Here is a 21,479-nt window from a genome sequence, read left to right as displayed (position 1 = left end):
CGTCCTTGATATGAATCGCCCAGTCCTAGGTGACACTCACAACTTTTGCCGTTCATGGTGAGCTGCCTTAGTGTTTTCCAGCGAGGCCCAAAGCCCTTGTTGCTAGTTGTATAGCAAAACCGATATGTGCCAATCATAAATTTATTTATTTGGCTGTTTAATTAGTTTTGTTTTCTACCTTGTAAGGCAGACGTCCAATAAAGCAAAGCCTAATTGCGATCCCGTGGAGCCAAATGTAGTGGTCCAGAGGCTGACTGGGCAGGAAACTCTGGATATAACTGGCTAGTTACATAGTGAAAGATTGGGCACACTGGTCCTTATCTTGAGTGAACTTATTGGGAAGAAGAAGAGAAGGCTCTGTGATACGGTGCCCCTTTGTTTAAGTCTAACCGAAATCGCCGTTAAACAACAGCTTTTTCTAATTTATTATAGACGCCCTAGCCCTGTAACAGTCATAAAATAACTTGTTGTCCCGGGCCGCCCCTTATCAACTCTATGGCATCCTTAAATAAATTAGCGTGCTCCAACCTAGGCTCCCTTTGCAAAGAAAATGTACTGGTATCCACTACCTGAATCACATGATTAAAGCCTCCACAAAGACAGGTGGGGGAGGGGGGGAGGTTTAATTTGACCTGGTCCCCGCAAACTATTTTAACCACCTTGGGTCCATGCATAGATATGACTCCTTTTAGGTAGTTAAACTTGGTCTCAGTTATATGCAATGAGTGGACTCATGCCGTATGTTAAAATGACCTTATGTTAGCGTTAAGCGCCGAGGCTGACCGTAGCTGGTTACCAGTCCATGTGACCCTGGGGTTAATCTCCTCATGATTTCCGTTATCAAATCTCAGCCAAGTTAAGGTTCCCCGGCTGCCTTTTGATGAAACAACCTGTCATATCGGAGCCCAGCATCTCCAGGGAACTCCAGTATGCCTCTCCAGTTATATCAAGATATTTGAAAAGAGAATGAGCCTGAGCCAGGTAACGTTGTGTTATTTTCCCAGCGTGAAACATAAATCAGTAATCCAATTGGCCAAGCTCCGATCCACCCTGGCTGCATGTGTTGTCATTTATGTGCTTGTTCAATCCATGACCCGTTGTGATGTCTAAATAGGGTGAATAAATCTATAACTTCATTGTCCAAAATAGCAACTATTGATTATTGTTGTAGGTGTGACCCCAACGATGCAGGGGCAAGTCCCTCTAACAATGGCCTTAAGTTGTGGCTCTATCAACTAGTTGCTGAGTGCTAATTTTAACAACGGCTGTGTTGGTCGTTTTGGCAAGTGTCTGGGTGCTAAAACTAATGGCCACTGGGGAATTACTTCAGTGTGCCGTTTAAGTGAAGCACCATTCTGCATTTTATGTGGTACATCATCTCTCAGACCTGAAGGCCAATCGATATTAACTAGTGACTCAGTTGAATCGACTAGGGGCATCGCTTATATCTGACCTGCGTTGGCAGCTGTTATCGTTGAGAAAGCCAATGCAGGTAAAGCCGGTGGCGCTGAAGGCTCTGATTTTGGTCACTGGACCTCCGAGGGATGTGATGGTCAAAGTTTGATCGGGTTCCCTCTCAGCATCAGGCACTAATGTAAAATTGGAAGAAAAAGGTGGTTTAGGTAAAGGGAGCCCCATTAAGTTGTAGGAATAGTTCAGGCAGTAAATAGTCAATATCCTTTCCAACCCCCTCAATGAGAGCTAGAAAAATGTTGAATCCTGCATCGATGTTCCGTCATCTGACACCGAGCTGCGGGGGTGCTGACTACATTTTGTCGGCCTTTTATCAGCCGGGCCCTGGCCTTCAGTCCTCTCATATTTTGTGGGTAAAATCCTGTAACAACATATCAGTATACGGTTAACGTTATTGTATAAGTATCTGTGGAGCCATGGAACCGTTGTGTCTCATGATTAAAATCATGTTTGGTTGTTATATAATATATTGCTTATTAAGTTAGATATTGTGATCTGGCCAGTATATATGTAGCTGTTAGGCGAACTATAGTTAGGGTCTTTCTATATAACCTTATCTCTTGCATAGCCGTCTCCTCATAGCCATCAACAGTATAGCCGATTATGTGTTAATTTGGGGAAAACAGTCAAAACATGATTATTATTATTATTATTATTATTATTATTATTCTTTATTTTTATTGTAAAGGCCGTTTAACTGAGGAACTCGCCGTCTCGTGAGTACTGGATGGTCTTGTATGGAACTTTTAACCAAGGCTGTATAGCCGTCTTTTGGGTGGACTGGATGGCCCTGAGGTCTCTCAGAACTCACTGATTCTATAATTGTAAGTAGCAACTTGGCCCCAATTGTCTGTGTAAGGGTCCAAGATGGCCGCCACTCAGTTGGGCCATATGGGCACCAGCCACCCCCAAAATGGCCGCTGGCCATGAGGGAGGCCTAGTTTCTGTTTCGTATTATAAACATAGATATAGATATATCCATGCAAACGCACACACACCTATATAAATACATATAGATAGACATATTATATATATATATATATACATATAAGCACACCCACACACATATGTATATATACAGTCTCAATGTATATTGAAGGTCAGACTTAAGCCCAATGGAGCTCTGCTGGGGGGGGGGGGAGAGACCCCACAGTCAAGCAAGCAGGTGTGTGAAATGGCTCACCCCCCCCCCCGCCCTTCTACCTTTTATCTCAGGAGGGAGTGGGGACACAAACTCAGAGAGGAAAATAACAGTGTTAAAGGCTAAATATAATGCCTTTATCAAAACAAGGGACATTGCTGTGAATGAGAAAATGTAATGTATATAATGCAGGTCAAATTGGGCCCAAACGAAAGCAGGCAGGGGGAATGGGGCCAACGCCACCCCATAACTGACCTGAAAGGCATCTGCCGTTATAAGCAGTCCCTGAGCGTTGTAATAATGCAGTATCCCTAACGGCGCTGAGGAGCGATGGCTTCTCCCACCCTGGGGGCTTGAAAATTGGGGCATGGAGTGCCTCACCAAAGTTATCCCAACAGGCTGCCAGCCAGGGGCTTACCAGCAATGCTAAGCAGCCCCAGGCATTAGCGTGTGTGCGCGCGCTAAGAGCTCCGTGAATGGGCCTCAGGGGGGAAGGAGGCCAAAGGCCTCCCCACACCCACTAGGCCCCTTACCCTGTATCCCGACACAGTCCCGTCGTTGTAGAGGCTGAGAATAGAAGCCAAAATGCTTTCCCAGCAACCTGGAGAAGAAGACTGTCCTGCAGGGATCCGGACCACTGGGGTAGGAGGCCCAGGCTTAACTGCCCCAGACCTGCACTGTGCGTCTGCCCTCCTCGCCGTCAGGAAAAGACTGAGCCTGAGGGAGGCTATTTCCCTCCAGGCTTCGCCCCCAAAGTAGTTCCGGTGGGAACTACTTTGGGCTGTTTACTTCTCTGGGAGGAAGAGGCAAAGCCCTTTCACCTCTCCAGCTTCTCTTGGATCGGGGAAAGGTAATTCTCACATCAAATGTATGACATGGTTATCTAGAAATGAGGAAAGAATCTCTTTATTTCTACATACAAATGGACATACACAGATATAAGGATAGATGGTGGACAGAATACAATCTCTACCTGTTCCTATTTGTGAGGGACAATCCCAATTAACCTTCTATCAACCTACTTTTGTCATGTCTTCTCAAATATCTCCGTTTTTATTTTCTTCTTCAACTTTTAATTTTTGTCCTCAGTCACTTTCATTCACTGAACTCAGCAAGGGAGAGAGAACAGGAGGGGAGGAATCTTGCAGTTCTCAGTAGGCTCAGGGAAAAACAAGTTCCTGCTGCCCCTCTAAACTCATGTGCTGGTCCTCATGAATAGCTTTTTTCCCATCTTACCTGCACTCAAATTGCTTGGATACATATGAGGTGTATTCAAAAAGTATCCAATCATAATTTTATGTGTAAACAAATGCAGCTAGGGCGGCGTGGTTTGGTGCACATATGTAGGTGATCCTAATGCTCATGCTTGAATTTTTCCTGCCTGCAGAAGCTGTCAGTTGTGAGCAGACAGCCGATGAGTGAGGAAGTGTGAGTGCTGTCTCATTTTCATTTTTGACAAAATGAAAGAAAAATTTGAACAAAATTACTACATTAAGTTTTGTGTAAAGCTTGGTGATTCCCTCTTGGAAACAATCCACAAGATTCAACAGGCCTTTGCGGATTAAGCAATGGGCACCACACAGATAAAGGAGTGGTACAACTTCTTCAAAGATAGCCACATATCAGTGGAGAGTGAAGCGCATTCTGATAGGCCCTTAACATCCAGAAATGAGATTGTCCTTGACCAAGTGAGGATTGTAGTCAGGTGTTAGTGGTGTTGCATGATCATCAAATTCCTATCAGAGAACTTGCAGATGAGGTGAGCATCAGTACTAGATCTGTTCATTCCATTTTGGCTGAGGATTTGGGCTTCAGGAGAATCACTTCAAATGTCGACAACCTTCAGACTTGGAAGAATGTCACCCTTAGAAAGAGACACAGGATCAGGCAGACTCCTCAGAATACTTCTACTCAGTTGGAGTTACACAATAGATTCCTAATTCTACCACTAACACCTGATCAGGAAATATAACATCTTGGGGAGGACCACTCAGTGAACTGTCCTTGATCAATACACGGGGAATAGTCTGAGTGGGACGAAGCTTCAGCACATGAACACTTACACAATCATGTAGATGCTCCATCCCCAATTGTACACCAGGTGTAACAGGAACACACTCAGGAAAATGATGGGCTCTTGGGTGCATCTCAATGGATTTGTCGCACCTCAGGATAGATTCACCTTGCTCAGAACACCACACACACCAAAGCTGTAGGTTTTGTAGTTTATTAAAGGAAAGGCAAAGTCTTAAACACAAAAGTAACAAAAGTTGCAAAAGTTCAATAGTCAAACAGAGTCTTAAATGCAAAGGCAGAGTTTCCAAAGTCCAAAGGCAAATAACATGAAGTGTAATCCATAAGCACTGGTCAAACAAGATTCCATGGCAGCATAACAAAGTCCCAAGAAGCCAAGATCCAAATCAAAGTCCCAAGAAGCCAAAAACATTGCCAAAAAGCCTAGGCAATCCTAAGAAGTTAGGGTGTTCGCTGAAGTTGCACTGACAAAAGGTTTTCTTCAATTAGCTCACTAAATATACTGCATTAAAGCATTCCCTCTACGCCGAACCCTGAATTGCAAACGATCCTCCCTACCTAGATCTGCAGAGCCTTCAATGTCGAATAACTCATTATCTTGGAGCTGGGAATAGCCAGCTTGAGAATCAAGACGCAGAACCAGGCATGTAGCCGGGGGGGGGGGGGGGGGGGGGGCTTGAGTGGCTTCAGCCCCCCCCCCCCCCCCGAAATTCTCATGGTGGTTCATGAAAAGGGCTTACTAGTGCATTATTTAAACTGTTATGTTTATTCATATCATGATCTGATCACCATGCTCAATATATCCCATATGCATGGGGGTATTGGGGTAATGATACAAAAGGTTTGCTAGGGTAGACTCAGACTCAGCCCCCCCTTCCGAAATTTTGCAATAAATATGTTGAAAATAGCTTTGAGTCCTGTCCCCCCCACCCCCGTGAGAAAAGCAGTATACAAGTGAAGTAAATAAATAAATAAATAAATGTTGTTTACAGTCAGAGGGCTTAAATAACTACCAACAACTACCTTTCCTTCCATGACATGCACCCAATAAATTACTAACAAATTTATAGAATATTGGAGTTGGAAATGATCAAAAGACCATCCAGCCCAACCTTCTGCCATGCAGGAATATACTGTCTAAGCACTCCTAACAGATGGCCATATGACCTCTGTTTAAAAGCCTCCAGGGAAGGAAACACCACCACACTCCAAGGCAACATCTTCTACTGTCTAACGATTCTTGTAATCAGGACAATCTTCATAATGTTTAGGTTCAATCTCTTTTCTTCTAGTTTGAACCCATGACTCCATGACCTATGATTTCATCACACAGGTAAATTTACCCATTCTATCACACTTTCACCAAATTTTGGGGATGGAGCCCTCTGGATCCTATCAAATGATGTAGAACTACTACTGGTGGGGTTCCATCCCCAAACTGTGGTGAAAGTCTCTTAGGATGGAGCAATGAAAACACGGGAGGCTTCCCGTGTTCTCGTTGCCAGCAACAGGATGAGCGTCACCTCTTAATTTTTTTTTCTCCAAGTTAACATATTCAGCTCCCTATGCTATCCCTCCTGGGATATAGTTTCCAAACACTCTCATCTGGACGTGATCCAGCTTGCCAATATTCTTCTTGAATTGTGGTGCCCAGAAATGTATTCCAGGTGAGGTCTAACCAAAGGTTCACACCTAGTGTTTCTCTGAGCCTAAAATCTAGAATATGTGTCTGACTATTCATGATTTCCCCTTATTGCTGTAACACTCTAGTTCAAATGATATAAAATATATAGCACATACAGAGAAATTCCCATTTTCTGAAAATTCAGTTTGTTGAAGGATTCAATAAAGAATTTCAGAAACCAGTCATTCCTTTCAGTAACATACTACTTTGCAAATCTATAGGTTCCCTTTTCCTTCTAATATGGGGCTGTGCAGCAATGCTTGTTCATGAGAAGAACTTTAAAATTAAATATTTTTGTGGGAAACTGGAAGTATCCCAACAGCCTATTTAGCTTTTCAACCAAGCAGTTTCTATGCCACAGAACCCATCAGTTCCTAGTTTTAATCTGAAATTCCATCTGCTTTTAGATTAGCTGGTAAAGGCAGGCAGCAAATGAGTTCTAATCTTCTCCGAGGGCCAGATTTTGCTGGGTGAGTCATTCAGAAGTAGGTTGAAGAAATGTTTGCAGATAATTGCTCAGCTGAAGGAACACCTTTATTCTAGAAAGATGCATTTCAAGCTTGTATGACATGGGTTTTGCAATGAAGTCTCTGGTTAGCTTTCAACAGCATATCAGTAAAGTATTGATGTAAGTTAGAAAAAAAACAGTGGGGGAATGTATAGTGTGCCTTCCAAACTCCCAGTACAGAGAGTCTAAAATAACATTGTCCTAAAATTGCTAGCCATACCCCTAAAGCTTCTCAAAGACATGATTTGATATGCTATTTCATAGGAGCACATCCTTTTGGCCCTTTGAGTCAATTCCGGTTTCCAAATGGGATGGATGAGGTCCACAGAGGTTGGGGAATGGAGTATGTATAGTCCCAGACCAACTATATTTACAGTTTCCAAGGAACAAGAAAACTTGAGAGAAGTGACTTATTGTTTCTGCTGATCAAAAAAGTCCCAGAACATTGACCACATGAGCCCTCACTGCACTATACCATTGTCCCAGGTTCTTTGCACCATGTGGGTATTATTCTAGAATCCTATGGCCATTCTTCTTAGCCAATTTGCTCTGGTCATTAACAATTGTACTGAAGGCTGCCAGCATAAGAACAAAATTTTCACTTAAAATGTTGGCCCCTGGAAGCCTGAGTGAGGATCTTGACATCAGATCTTGTAAAATCTCTGCCTGTCCCCCCGCCCTCTCTTTAGCTCATATGCACCTATGGGTCCTTGAGGATTAACTAATTTTCTATTCTTAGCTTACAAAATAGAAAACAACCCTTCCAGCCATTGTTCACAAGTTTCCAATTGTCCGGTAAATGACTTGCAACTACCTAGCCCAGAAATTTCTGTCCTAAATAGGTACACATAGCCATAGCTGTTCTGTCAATGTAATATTGATGTTCTGTATTGTGATATCATGTTTTTAAATTCTGTCCTCTCATGATTTTCTATAGCCCCTGAGGAAGGACTTGCAAGTATACACAACCTAATACACACTGGGCTTTTTGCTCATGAAACAACCATCACTTAAATATCTTGAGATTTGTCTCTGGTTTCTTCTGCCAATTCCATTGGATGCTTCCCTGTTTCTGCTTCTTTAGTATTTTACAGAGTCATCTGTGACACTGAACCCCTTGCTGTTTAAACCTGACATGGTCTGTCACCCTCAGGTGATATGGGACGCAGAAAAAGATAGTCTTCTTACTTCAGGCTCTTTGACCTGCTTTCCATTGATGACTCAGCTGTGTAAGCCTGAAAAGACTGACCATTGCCTTATCACTGACTAACAGTCTGGGTAAACAAGCTTAAACTCACACTGAACAATCACCTCCAGGCTATGCAGCTGTGAAGAGCAACACATCAGCCAGATGAGGAAAATCAAAGCCAAATGGACATGTAGAATGTAGAGAATGGGCTGCTTTCACCACACCTTGATGAAAAGTTAAGTGACCCTTTTGATGTCATAGGCAAGCATTTGGGGAAAGTGTTATCACTCTGTCCATGGTGCTGAAAACATATACTCCATAAAATGTGGAGTGTGCATGGGATATGAAATGCATGAGACGGAGAGGAGGAAAAATTTGTGCTGAGCCAGGCTTCTCTGACATCCTTATTCATTGATCTGACGGTCTTAGTGTGGGCTAAGGCTGGTGTAGCCCAAGGGCAGAAACCATGCCAAGCTTCCAGATCAAAGGGCTGTGTTCTTTGCTCACATAGGTGCCGAGGCCATGGCTGTCTTCCAAGAGAAAGCGCCTGCAGCAATGTCAGCTAATTACAGGTTGTGTTCTGCTGTTTCCAAACAGGGTGAAAGTGACAGAAGTTTAACTGTGAATAATTACACACTTGAATAAGTATGTGATTAGCCCTATTTGTTGTGGTTGGAACTGGAGTGACAAGAAAAGAATAGAGTGATTGCATTATTTACAGCTTAATTGTAGACAAGTAATTACTTTTGTACGGCTGGTGTGGTAGGGTCAGGGAATACACACGCAAGAACAGAATATGATTTTAACAAGAACTTCAGAGAGTTGGCTCCCTCAGCTATGCAGTGGGAAGATACATTTCCTCACACTTTTAAACTTAATTATAGAGGGCTTTTCTCAAATTAAATGTTCAATGTTCTCGGCTCCCTAAAAACAGGGATCAGCTGAAATATTTCTGAAGCCTGTGCTTTCAGAGTAATAAATCACAAATGCCACCTAGTGGTTTCTGTTGTCCAGTGATTTAATCATTTGCACACATACAAAATAATAATAATAATAATAATAATAATAATAATAATAATAATAATATCCAAAAACCTGAAAGTAACTTTACACTTAATGGAGTTCTGTGATGATTGTGCCTGAATGAAGAGGATGAAGAAACAAATGTGAAATGCACAATTAAAGTGTGCAATGAACATCTGCATGGTTCACATACCGGGCACAATATGCATCTGGATGGGTAATGTACCATAACGCCACATGAGAAATCATGCTTCTGCAATCAACTGATTAGAGACACTGGACAACAATGTACAACCATTTCAGTAGGGAAAATTATATATACCTAAGTCACAGCATACCAGCCATTACAGCAGACATTGAAGGTTTATTTATTTTTTCCTGGGTAACCTTATTTAGAAGATCACTAAGTGTGCAATGCTAACTTTCTTGTATGGTGCACATGAAGTAATTGGATCCATCTCATGCAACTCATAACAATTAGCAGTATTTTTATGCAGATCTATAGGTCTGCCATATTGCAATAATCAGAATTTCTTACCTGGCTAGGGATGATGGGAGGTGTACTCCAATAATAGCTGGAGTGCCAACAGTTGTCCTGCTTTGTTTTAGGGTAAATTCCCACAAGCTTGAAATTTGATTAATTTTATGTTTTGTCAGTAAATCATATATAATACTTGCAGCTCTGTTAATAACAGAAGAGGTTTTTTATGTTTGGGGACTGGTAGGGAGGTCAGATTTAATGGGAAATATGCTTATAAGAGAAAATGTATACGTATATACATTTAAGAATATTTGGCTTTCATTTTTGGCTTCAAGGCAATTTGGATGTTAAGGTGTTCAAAAGCTTTTAAATCTTGCAATTAATGCAGGGTAGTATTAGATCTAGGCATGAACTCAACTGTCCTGGAAAAAGGAGGTTGGTTGGAAATTTTAATAATTTCTTCCTTCATGCTATAGCTTCATGTGCCCCCTGAAAATATACTCTAAAGGGTTATAGGCATCTAACAAATCACATAGGAAGTCTTGTATATGGCTTCAAAAGGATAGGCAAAAATAGGTCCTTCACTTTTTTCAGTGGGAATCCTTTAGAGAGATTCCAAATTTGTTAAGGTATATAGAAAACTGGGCAAGTTTTTTGTGAGGATCAGCACTATGGTTATCACAGATGTATGTGTGTAAAGAAAGAATCCACATGGAGGTGTACTGTATGTGTCAATAAAGGCAAGTGATTTCTCTTACCACAATCAGTAGTGTTATAGTATGCCATTATGGGGCTCTTTACAAACTCTTACTGTGGGTGCTGAGTTCTCTGTTTTTTCTGCAGATTGCAGGTACTATGCGCTCTGGGAAGGACCATTTGTTTTGCATGTAAGTTTGCAAAACTGTATTAAGATGTATTTTATTTTGCATACTGCTACATTTGAAGCAGTATGCTGGAACTCTGTTGGAAAGAGTAAAGTATTTTCTATTGTGCAAGCCTGTTGTCACCCTGGTATTATTTTGTCTTCAAGGGGACTGCAGTTGGACTTTAAGTTGAGTGCTGTGGAGGATGGATTGTTTTCCTAACACTAAACACAACAAAATCCACATCTAACACTGGATAGTTTAGAAGTGCAAAGAATGAATGGATGAGCAAAGAAATTGATAAATTAGATCCACCTCTGTTGAAGAGACTATGACTTCCACTTGACCAAGGGATATTTTAATTTTTGGAGAGTAAGGGGAATTCCTTCTTGGAGTTAATAAATCAGGTTCTCTCAAGAGTTTCTGGGGGTTCAAAGTGTCTCCTTGAAAGTCCCAGTTCATTTTGGAGACAAGCAATAGGATGCATGGACCTCTGCAGTCCAGGTCACATTAACTTTTAAATCGTTTTAGAAAAAGAACCCCAGCATTATCTGGTTATTTTATCATTGTAATAGATGGTGAAATTAAACCTGATTATTTTTTTTCTGATGAAGCATGGAGCAGGGAGGGTTGAAAATTGAACAAAAGGTGATTTTAAGGAAATTTAAGTTATATCTGAGCTTAACTTATATGGTAGTTATGCATTCATAAATAGGCTGATGTTGTAGGAGCTCGGCTAATATTGCTAAAGTCAAAGACTGAGATCATACATCATGATGTAGTGTTAGCTTTACACTTACAGGCTTCCCTCCTCTTTTGACACTTTGCTTTCTCATGACTTGCTTTTTCTGCAGAGTTTATAGTCCTGAACTGCACTTTTGACCCCTGGTCCACTCTTTTGACTGTGCACTTCGTTTCTCTCTCAGTTGACATGGCGCCAGTCAGTACTCAGGACCTGTCCGCACAGCCATATAACCCAGAATATCAAGGCAGAAAATCTCACAATATCTGCTTTGAACTGGAATATCTGAATCCACACTGCCATATGTTCCAGTTCAAAGCAGATAATCTGGGATTTTATTCATCTGTGTGGAAGAGGCCTCAATCTCTCATTTGCAAGCTAAAAAAAAGACTTGGTTCAATATTCCAGTTTTTGACAGTTTCCTGGTCCCTGACAAAGTCAAATAAGCAAATTTTAACAATTGTGTTAGTGAACAATAACAATGTGCAAATGAATGTAGGAACAAATATGAAATGCACATTTGCATGTGCAACAAACAATGCACAATGTGTGTCTCCATGTGAATATTGCCATGCTACCACATACTCACTGCATGGACATCTCTGTTTTCACAATTTTCAGATAAATACAGAATTCTGCATTGGACAAAACTATCCATCTGCATGTTTAGGAGAATTTACACATGTGTGAGTCAATAAAAGGATGGCCACCAATATTCCTTAGACATCTCTTTTCTCTCTTATCATATGCAACGTATCCAAATGGAAGATCCTCCCACCCAAATCTTCATAATCCTACAAATTTCTTATCCAACCCCTTGGCTATTCAAATGTGTGCCAGGATGAGAAGAGAGAGGTGGCTGATTGCAGTTTTACAATCAAGGCAAAAGTAAAGGAAAAGCCAGAAACCTACTCTAGTATCACAGATTCCAAATGACTCAACTTTCTTGGCTTTTACTGGGTCTGCCCTACACAATAGATAGAGGTAATTTGATGGGATGAATGGATATCAAAGTCTCCTTTGAGGACTGAGAAAATCTACTATTGTGCTCTGAAAACCAGACTGTAACCAATTAAAGGTGCTGACATCACTCTGAGGACTCAGCTGCTGATGAAAAAAAAGGCAAATTTGCATTAATTGCTTATAAACGTTGAGCCATTAATTAGACTAAGGAAAAATATCCTACAGAGAAGTCTGACAGGAATTACAAAATTCATCTAAGTCACTTATGGGACACCCTGATTTTATTTGCATAGAAAAAGTCACCTTTCACTTTTTTTACTGGTCATGTTGGCTGGAGGATCTATGGGAATTGATGTCCAGAGAAGAACTTTTGCCAGATGTGTGAATTGGTAACGCTCACCCCAAGAGTGTGCAAGGGTTTGGTGACAGAGATAGATATAGTAATGTCATTAAATTCACACACAAAAAGTTTTGAGGGACTTAAGACTATGAGGGACATAGCACATAATCCAGGACCAATCAATCAGGTCAAATGGGTTTTGGCCCATTTTTCTTTTACCGTGTCAGAAGCAAATTGAGAACATACTGGACTGTCTGACTTCTGCCTTGTCACCACTGCAGCTATACAATATCCCAGAGTACTTGTAGGGTATCAGTACAAACACAAAACAGTCTATGTAGAATGTCAAAATATAATGTCAAAAGAGCATATAGTATGCTAATTAACAAAATCCCGAGTATATAGCTCAATTCAGCGGCCCAAAACAAAATCAAAAGGAGCAACCGCTCTCAAATGTAACAGTTCCAGGTCTAAACAAGGGTACCACTGTATATAGGCTTCAGGGATACATACAATGAGGTAAATCATACACAAAGTAAGCATAGAGTCATGAGGCTATATTGAAGATGGAGCACCACTCTCAAAAATCTTCATGGAATAAATCCAAATTAAGTCCAGTGAAAATGGAGCACTGCTTCTCAAAATAAGTCTCTGTAGGAGAAGTCCGAATGGCATTCAACAGGGGTGCCCGGGTATTTTTGTACCCTGTTTCGGGGAAAGAGATCCCCTTCTTCAGGAGTTGAAGTAATCAGCAACTCTAGACTCTTATCTATAACAAGATATAACATAACATGACATAGAGTAACAAGTATTCTCCAGCAAAATTACAGAAGTAAAAATAATCCATACAACAAACATGTATACTCACATCATGCCAGATAGCATTTACAACAAATGACTCTGCTAGTAGTACATTCACACTGCGAGTACTTCTGTAGGTTCATCCACAGGTTTATAAAGGGTAATTTGAAACTTAAAGGAAACAGCTAAAATTAAGTGACTCATTAAGTCCCTGAGGGGAAAAGGTTTTCAACTTAAAGGTCCAATACATTTCCCTTTGGGATAGTAGTTTTTCTAAGTCCATGTGGGGTTTTGGAATGATGCATTCCAGAGCACAAAATTTAAAGGAGTTGGGTGAATGTTTGTATTGTGTAAAGTGTGAATATAGGAGGGACTCAGTAGATAAACATTTTATTCTGGATTTATGTTCAGACATTCTAATTCTCAAAGGTCTGGTTGTTTTTCCAATATACCACAAACCACAGTCACATGTTTGAGTGTAATAAGGAAAGCATTAACCAAAGCTGATAAAATAGATAGGACTACCTTACTGAAAGAATGCCCCAAACCCATAAAAAATCAAATTATTTGGACACAAGAACTATCGCACTATTCCAAACAGATTACCAGAATCATCAAAAAACACTGGCATCTTCTTCAAGATATTCCAGGTTGCCAAAAACCACCCATTTTTGGTAATAGGCGTACTAAAAACATAAGAGACTTGTTAATTCATACAGATTTAACTACTACTACTACTACACCTAAAAGCACTTTGAGAGGCCATTACCCCTGTGGACGCTGTAAATGCTGTCCGCAATCATGGAAAACTAAGGAGGTACACAACTATAGGAACAAAGTGGGCACCACACTCAAACATTTTTCCAATTGTAATAGCAGTAACCTTATCTACCTTCTAACATGTGACTGTGGTTTGTGGTATATTGGAAAAACAACCAGACCTTTGAGAATTAGAATGTCTGAACATAAATCCAGAATAAAATGTTTATCTACTGAGTCCCTCCTATATTCACACTTTACACAATACAAACATTCACCCAACTCCTTTAAATTTTGTGCTCTGGAATGCATCATTCCAAAACCCCACATGGACTTAGAAAAACTACTATCCCAAAGGGAAATGTATTGGACCTTTAAGTTGAAAACCTTTTCCCCTCAGGGACTTAATGAGTCACTTAATTTTAGCTGTTTCCTTTAAGTTTCAAATTACCCTTTATAAACCTGTGGATGAACCTACAGAAGTACTCGCAGTGTGAATGTACTACTAGCAGAGTCATTTGTTGTAAATGCTATCTGGCATGATGTGAGTATACATGTTTGTTGTATGGATTATTTTTACTTCTGTAATTTTGCTGGAGAATACTTGTTACTCTATGTCATGTTATGTTATATCTTGTTATAGATAAGAGTCTAGAGTTGCTGATTACTTCAACTCCTGAAGAAGGGGATCTCTTTCCCCGAAACAGGGTACAAAAATACCCGGGCACCCCTGTTGAATGCCATTCGGACTTCTCCTACAGAGACTTATTTTGAGAAGCAGTGCTCCATTTTCACTGGACTTAATTTGGATTTATTCCATGAAGATTTTTGAGAGTGGTGCTCCATCTTCAATATAGCCTCATGACTCTATGCTTACTTTGTGTATGATTTACCTCATTGTATGTATCCCTGAAGCCTATATACAGTGGTACCCTTGTTTAGACCTGGAACTGTTACATTTGAGAGCGGTTGCTCCTTTTGATTTTGTTTTGGGCCACTGAATTGAGCTATATACTCGGGATTTTGTTAATTAGCATACTATATGCTCTTTTGACATATTTTGACATTCTACATAGACTGTTTTGTGTTTGTATTGTCACCACTGCAGAACAGACATGGAGAGTATAGTTGCATCAGGACCAGTGTGGAGAATTGCCAAAACTCTGGAGTATTCCTGATTTTGCTAAGTACAAGATTAAACCAGGTTAACTCTGTTTCCTCCTCATTAAGGAGCAAAACTAGGAGATCCAGGTTTGACTTCTGGTCCACTTTGGGCAAAGTATTGGTGCAGAAACAAGGGGTCAGTTTAAGTTTCTCAAAAATATATAAATCCACCCAAGAGCAGCCATCTCTGTAATGCATACTCTCTCTCTCCCCTCCCTCCCTGAAGGGTTAATTGCATAAAGATTTTCTTGAGACTTTGAATAAAGTTAATAAAGTGTGACAATTTCAGCTTTTCTATAAAATCTGTTTTTGAAAACAGTCTCCCTCTTCTGTTCTCTACTCTGAATTCTGTCATGGGCAGAAAATGAATGGATGACAGTTAAGGAATCACATGTTTGTGAAGAACCATTCACCAAAACTGTTGTAAACAATTCATTTGTTGTATATGGGAGAAATATATTACGGTAAGAATGTTCATCAGCAGTGTGATGAACTAAGACTTTTTCTATCATTTCTTTTTTTTACCTTGCTTTTCTTCTATATGGGACCCACACTGAGTTATGGTATGTACATATTTTATTTTCCTTCTGTTGTTCTAAGATCCACAAATCAGGATTTTCTGCAATTAAAAGAAAATACATTCAAGGCCGGAATTCTGGTGGTGCAATGGGTTAAACTGCTGAGCTGCTGAACTTGCTAACTGAAAGGTTGCAGGTTTGAATCTGGGGAGCAGGGTGAGCTCCTGCTGTTAGTCCCAGCTTCTGCCAACCTAGCAGTTCGTAAACATGCAAAGGTGAGTAGATCAATAGGTATTGCTCAGGTGGGAAGGTAACGACACTCCATGTAGTCATGCTGGACACATGACCTTCGAGGTGTCTATGGACAATGCCAGCTCTTCGGCTTAGAAATGGAGATGAGCACCATCCCCCAGAGTTGGACATAACTGGACTTAATGTCAGGGAAAACCTTTACCTTTACCTACTAGAAGGAAATGGAAGTCATTTTTTGTACAAAAATCAAGTCTTAGTTAACTCAAACTGGTATCCTTTTAACAGTATAATTTGAAGTGTCTTATTGCTACTAATGTTCAAACAATCAGGCATTGGAAATAATTAAGATATCTTCTTAAAGATCCTAATCCCGCCTATGTTCACTCCTGCTCTTTATTATACATTGGCAAATGTCTTTTATAGAAGAAGAAAAAATCAAGTAAACTGTAATAATGTAGAGGAAATGAATATTCTATGATCTTCCGTTTGTCATTCTTTCCAGCTTCTTCAAAAAGTCTTCACTGATCCTATTGGGTATCAGAAAAATGTTACATTAATGTATTGACTCACCAAGACTGCCAATGGCAACTCATCCATGTAAATGGAAAGGAAAATCCCATAGGTCTGCCACTGTTTGTTCGAAATCATTATATTGAATAATTAGATAGAACAAATACATTAGTAGAAATCAGGCTATTTATGACCATATAACAGTCAGAAAAGGTTTTTCAAAAAGCATAATCACAAATGATGGAGAAAATTGGCCATTTCTAATTTGACCATTATTAACAATGTTGTTGTTTGTGTTTTATTTGGAGTAAGATTGTAAATGGCTCTTTTTAAAGAAAGCTATTGTAGAGATTGTATTTTAAGGAAAAAATACATGGTTCTTAACAAGCTTACTGTTGTTTAATGGTAGCTGAACTCTACTCTTCAGTAATGCTTCTGAGCCTCCATAAAAGGTGATACAAGACACAAACTTTGAGAGTAGAGAAATACTTAAATAAGGGTTAAATAATTGTGGATGTCAACAGGAATGTGATAAAAACAGAATAATATTCAAAAATACATTTGCAGCAAAATAAAATGAGAGTAACAATGTAAATACTAGAAGTTATAGAGACAAACCGGTTTCGCTAGGACTCTATTTGGAAACTTTCCTCAGGAGAGATACATCTGCATAAAACCTCATACAAAGTCTAGGATTTAAAGGTGAATGATAGAAAACATTTCCAGAATATTTATGAAGTTTCTGGGAAAAAAAGTCATCCGATTGCTTCAAACAATTTGAAAACATCAATATCTGGATGGCAGGCTGAATTTCAAGTCACAAGTTAGATATCTGTCAGCATTGTTCTACCTGTATCATTTATTATTATCCCTTACTAAAGTGCTGCCCACAGAATTTGGCTTTGAGGGATTCTGCATAAAACATAATGTTACTAATCTCTGTCATGCATTAGGAAATTAAAAATATTTCAGGATCTTTTCATTCACACAAGGCTTCTAAATCAGATGGATAACCTACATCGGAAAAGCAAACTACATTTACTGGATGTCCTATCCAACAAATGTCGTGGTGTCTATCTATCTTGTTGCTGTTGTAGCAGTGACCAGACACTAAAAGCACCCCTGATTGTCACTTCTTGCCTCTGCTGATGCTTGTAGAAGCACTACACTGACTCAGAGAGGGGAAGGGAGAAGGCACCACTGGATGATGTGGACTCTCACTAACTAATGTGAATTTCCCCAGGACTGAGTATTCCACTCCAGATCATCCCTGGGATAAATGACCTGTGTAGATGTACCCCCAGTTTTGCTCTCCTCCTTCCACTTTCTCCTTTTGTCCTTGGAAGCTTTTAAACAGAGGCTGGATGACCATCAGTCAGGAGTGCTTTGATTGTGCTTTTTCTGAATGGCAGAGGGTTGACCTTGATGGCCCTGTTGTCTCTTCCAACTCTGTTATTCTATGATTCTACGATTCAATTGGTGCAACATAAGTGCAAAGAACAAAAGATAGCTTGCACTGAACTTAGTGGTAGAAGAGAAAGAAGGAGTACATCAAGGAACTTCGGCCTTCCTGTTGCACTCTACCAGCTTGTACATGCATCCTTATTAATAACTCTTGCCACCTTGACAACATTCTGATATTGCTTGGCTCCATGTGTCCTGGTTTTCCTTTGTGAAATGTTGGAGGGCATGGGTGTATGGCCCACCCTTCCTCTTATGTGCTTTGAACTATAGAAAGTTGAGTTGCCTGGATTTGTTGTTCTTGTTTTGTTAGCAGTTTTGATTGCTCTGAGAGATGTTACAATAATAACCCTGCTGCTTGCTGGTGTTTTTTCATTTCTTTTTCTTTTTGCTGATTTTCTAGTTGGGATTTTAATATGTTGAATTGTTTTAATGTTTTAAATTTTTAAAAAACAGAATTACTGTGATATTGTTTTCTAATGTTTTGTAAGCTGTCCTGGGGGCTTTTGAAAGCCATATGGTAAGATATAATTTTTTAAAATAAATATTTTATCAACTCATTTAAGCTAGGGGTCTGTTCTGCTACTCGGCTGGGGGAGGGATATGGTAGAAAAGTCTTTGTTTTTCACAAAAGTTAAAAGAAAAGATGGAAAAGCAAAGCCAAATATGAGAGGCTTCAGCCTTGGAAACTTTTATTTTACTTATTGATGAGATTTATTCCCTGAGCACCAGTGTTTGTTGAGGAGGATATACTACAGTCACTTGTTGTGTTTTCAGGATTAGCTGTAAATAGTATAAAACAAAATGCCTTTTCCCTGGCTAGTTTTCTGAAATGTGGTTTTCTGATCTCCAAACATTGTATTCAGTGGAAGCCTTACAATTTTTTAAAAGGGGGGAGGCTGGTAGAAAAGGACTAAAAGAAAAACTCTAATGTTATGTCACTATTTTTTTGAGGACGAATGGATAGAAACCTCTGTTGAGATGATTCTATATCATGGTCACACTCACCATCAATAAAAAAACAAATATTTAAATTCATGTTATGTATCATTTCTGCACAATAGAGCTTACTCTGACGTGTGCACTGAATTCTCAAATCTATAGTCCAATCCAGCAGTTTGGAAGACTACATACACAAGTTCAGTCTTTTACATAAGGATAGAATCAAAGAGTTGGAAGAGACCACAAGGGCAATCCAGTCTAAACCCTGCTGTGCACATGCAAATCATGTCTGACAGATTACTGTCATCTCCTGTTTAAAAAGGAGACTCCAAAGAAGGAGTGGCAAGCATGGTGGAACTGGGACCAATTTTCTACTCCAAACAACTAAACATCTAAAAGCCCTCTTCTGCTTTGAAAAACAAGAAATTTTATGTTTCATAGTGGTGGAACCTCCACTATAGATGTAAAGGATAGATGTCTGCTCATGCTGGTTTCCAAGAGAGTTAAGTTTCTCCTTCTTTGCTTAGGAAAAAAGGTAGTTCAGGACATCTGGAGGGCCACAAAAAGAACCCCAGGGGACTGTCTGAAGCTCCAGAATTGCTCTTGACCCAATCTTGCTATACATTCTCGTGTACTCAATGTTAAGACCAAAACAGTTTTTAAAGCACATTTGGTTGATCAAATCTACGCATATCCATTTAATGGGAAACACTGATAATGTTCTCAAAACATTAAGTCATTAAGAAAGACCAGGAGCCCATGGACACAACAAATATATGTTCATGACTCCTTAAGGAAACTCAGGTGCTAGGGTCTCATTTTGGCTCTTTTGGAGCCATGCTGTCTAAGGCCCCTCACAAGTTATCTCCCCCTTTTCATAATAGCACCATTTAGTGCAGGGGTGAGCAAGTGAATCTTTGTGAAGCCTGTTTTTCATCATCTTCAAGGCTCCAAAAAGAATAATGCTTGTGCTCTCCTAGTCCAGACTCATCTTTTTTCTGCCCACCCTTGGGCAGAATGGCTTGGGGAAGGATAGAGGAAGCTGAAAAATATTGCTGGCAATGTTTTAGTAACTGATGCACAATAATGATGGTACACAAAGATAGCATGCAACAAATGATGTCATCCTGTAGGTCCTAGCATTTAGGGCTTCAAGAGGATCTCTGAGAGGTTCCAGCAGCTCTCTTTGTTATGCCCCAGGTATAAGCATTTCTCCAACAGGAAATCTGTGGAAAGACAACTAATTAAAATGTTACTTTCCTCCATGGGGCTGATTAATTTATTTAAATACTTCTCAATCTCTATACAAAAAACATCCCTCTTCCATATTTATTTCAGGCAACGGTTTTTCCTGTGTGTCAAAAACTCATAAATATTTTTGCATAGGATAGTTTCTCCAAACATTTCAAGATGTTTGAATACCTGACCAAAACTGTGCAGAAATTATTCATCCTTGCATGAGACATCAAAATAGTGAAATATTTATATCCCTAATGCATTTCTAACACCATTGTTATCTGGTGTGTATAGCCAGTTTTGCTGATAGACGTTCATGTCTATGTGTCTATGCATGCAAAAGTTATTAAGTATGTGTATATTGAAACCATTGTCATGGGAAAATATGATACAATAAAAATACAAGGATAAAAACAAAGATTTTATGGTGCTTCCAAAGTGTCTGTATATTTTTCATACTTTATATTAATTACATTACATTAATGAACAGCTCTTTGTTTCACAGAATTATTGTTGATACTTTCACTAAAATTATCCATGATAATTATATTTCAGTGAAAGTGAAATGCAAATTTTTATGACCTCTTTCACTTTCGCTGTGATTTAAAATGCAGCTTCTTTAATTTTATTCTTCCGAAACAGGAGAATAGAGTTCTGCTTTTCTGTATCATGTAGGTCACCTTCCTCAGAGAGTCACCTTAACATTAGAGACACTTCTCTTTTCTTTCTTTCTGAGCAATTGCTGTGCCTCAGTGAAGGTCATGCACAGAATGAACTAAACAATGTGGCCTCCACAATGTTTCTAGGTGCTATTAGAATTTTATGAGTGAGGAAGAGGTTCTCTTCCTCCTTGCCCTAGACCTCTTCCAAACTTTTCTGAAGGTATCAGCTATCTTCCTATGTCCACATAGCATCCAGGAATAATGGATTCTGAGAGTTGGAAAAGACCAGAAGGGCCATCCATTCCAAGCACCTGCCAAGCAGAAATCAGAACCGTGTTAATTATTAGATCAAAACCAAGATTATTTCTAAAATCATATGTAAAATTCTAAATAAGAATGTCTATATCTCCTAATCCATCAATTTAAGCTGCATTGGGTATTGTTGACATTAATTTTAACATCTCTCTTGTTCTAATTCATTTCTTCTACTTTCAGTTCCTTAACTTTTTCAGTCCATCAGAATGAAGTTCACACAACCAACTTGAGATATCTGATTTCTTAAAAAAATATAATCTCCCCCTGCAATCAGCTAATGACATCTGAATCATGAACTACAATAGCATTCATCAGGAGAAATAAATAACAGCATTATACCATTGCAGTGAGTATTTCTGTGCATGGTTTTCCTGACATCTCTATTTCTGAAAAAGCAAGATATGACTCCAGAAGGCAA

The 21,479-nt window shown here is 39.5% G+C and overlaps 1 long non-coding RNA gene across 1 annotated transcript in view; it reads right to left on the bottom strand.

Annotated features, from left to right (window-relative positions):
- LOC132761829 (uncharacterized) overlaps positions 1–21,479 on the bottom strand; it is a 29,893-nt gene that overhangs the window by 3,975 nt on the left and 4,439 nt on the right. Inside the window, exon 2 of the long non-coding RNA XR_009629991.2 lies at positions 15,691–15,784. This is a non-coding gene — a long non-coding RNA (uncharacterized lncRNA). The remainder of the gene's footprint in view (positions 1–15,690; positions 15,785–21,479) is intronic.

This window comes from Anolis sagrei, chromosome 1, assembly GCF_037176765.1.
Source record: "Anolis sagrei isolate rAnoSag1 chromosome 1, rAnoSag1.mat, whole genome shotgun sequence".
Taxonomy (NCBI): domain Eukaryota; kingdom Metazoa; phylum Chordata; class Lepidosauria; order Squamata; family Dactyloidae; genus Anolis; species Anolis sagrei.
This window is presented reverse-complemented; position numbering and strand designations above follow the sequence as displayed.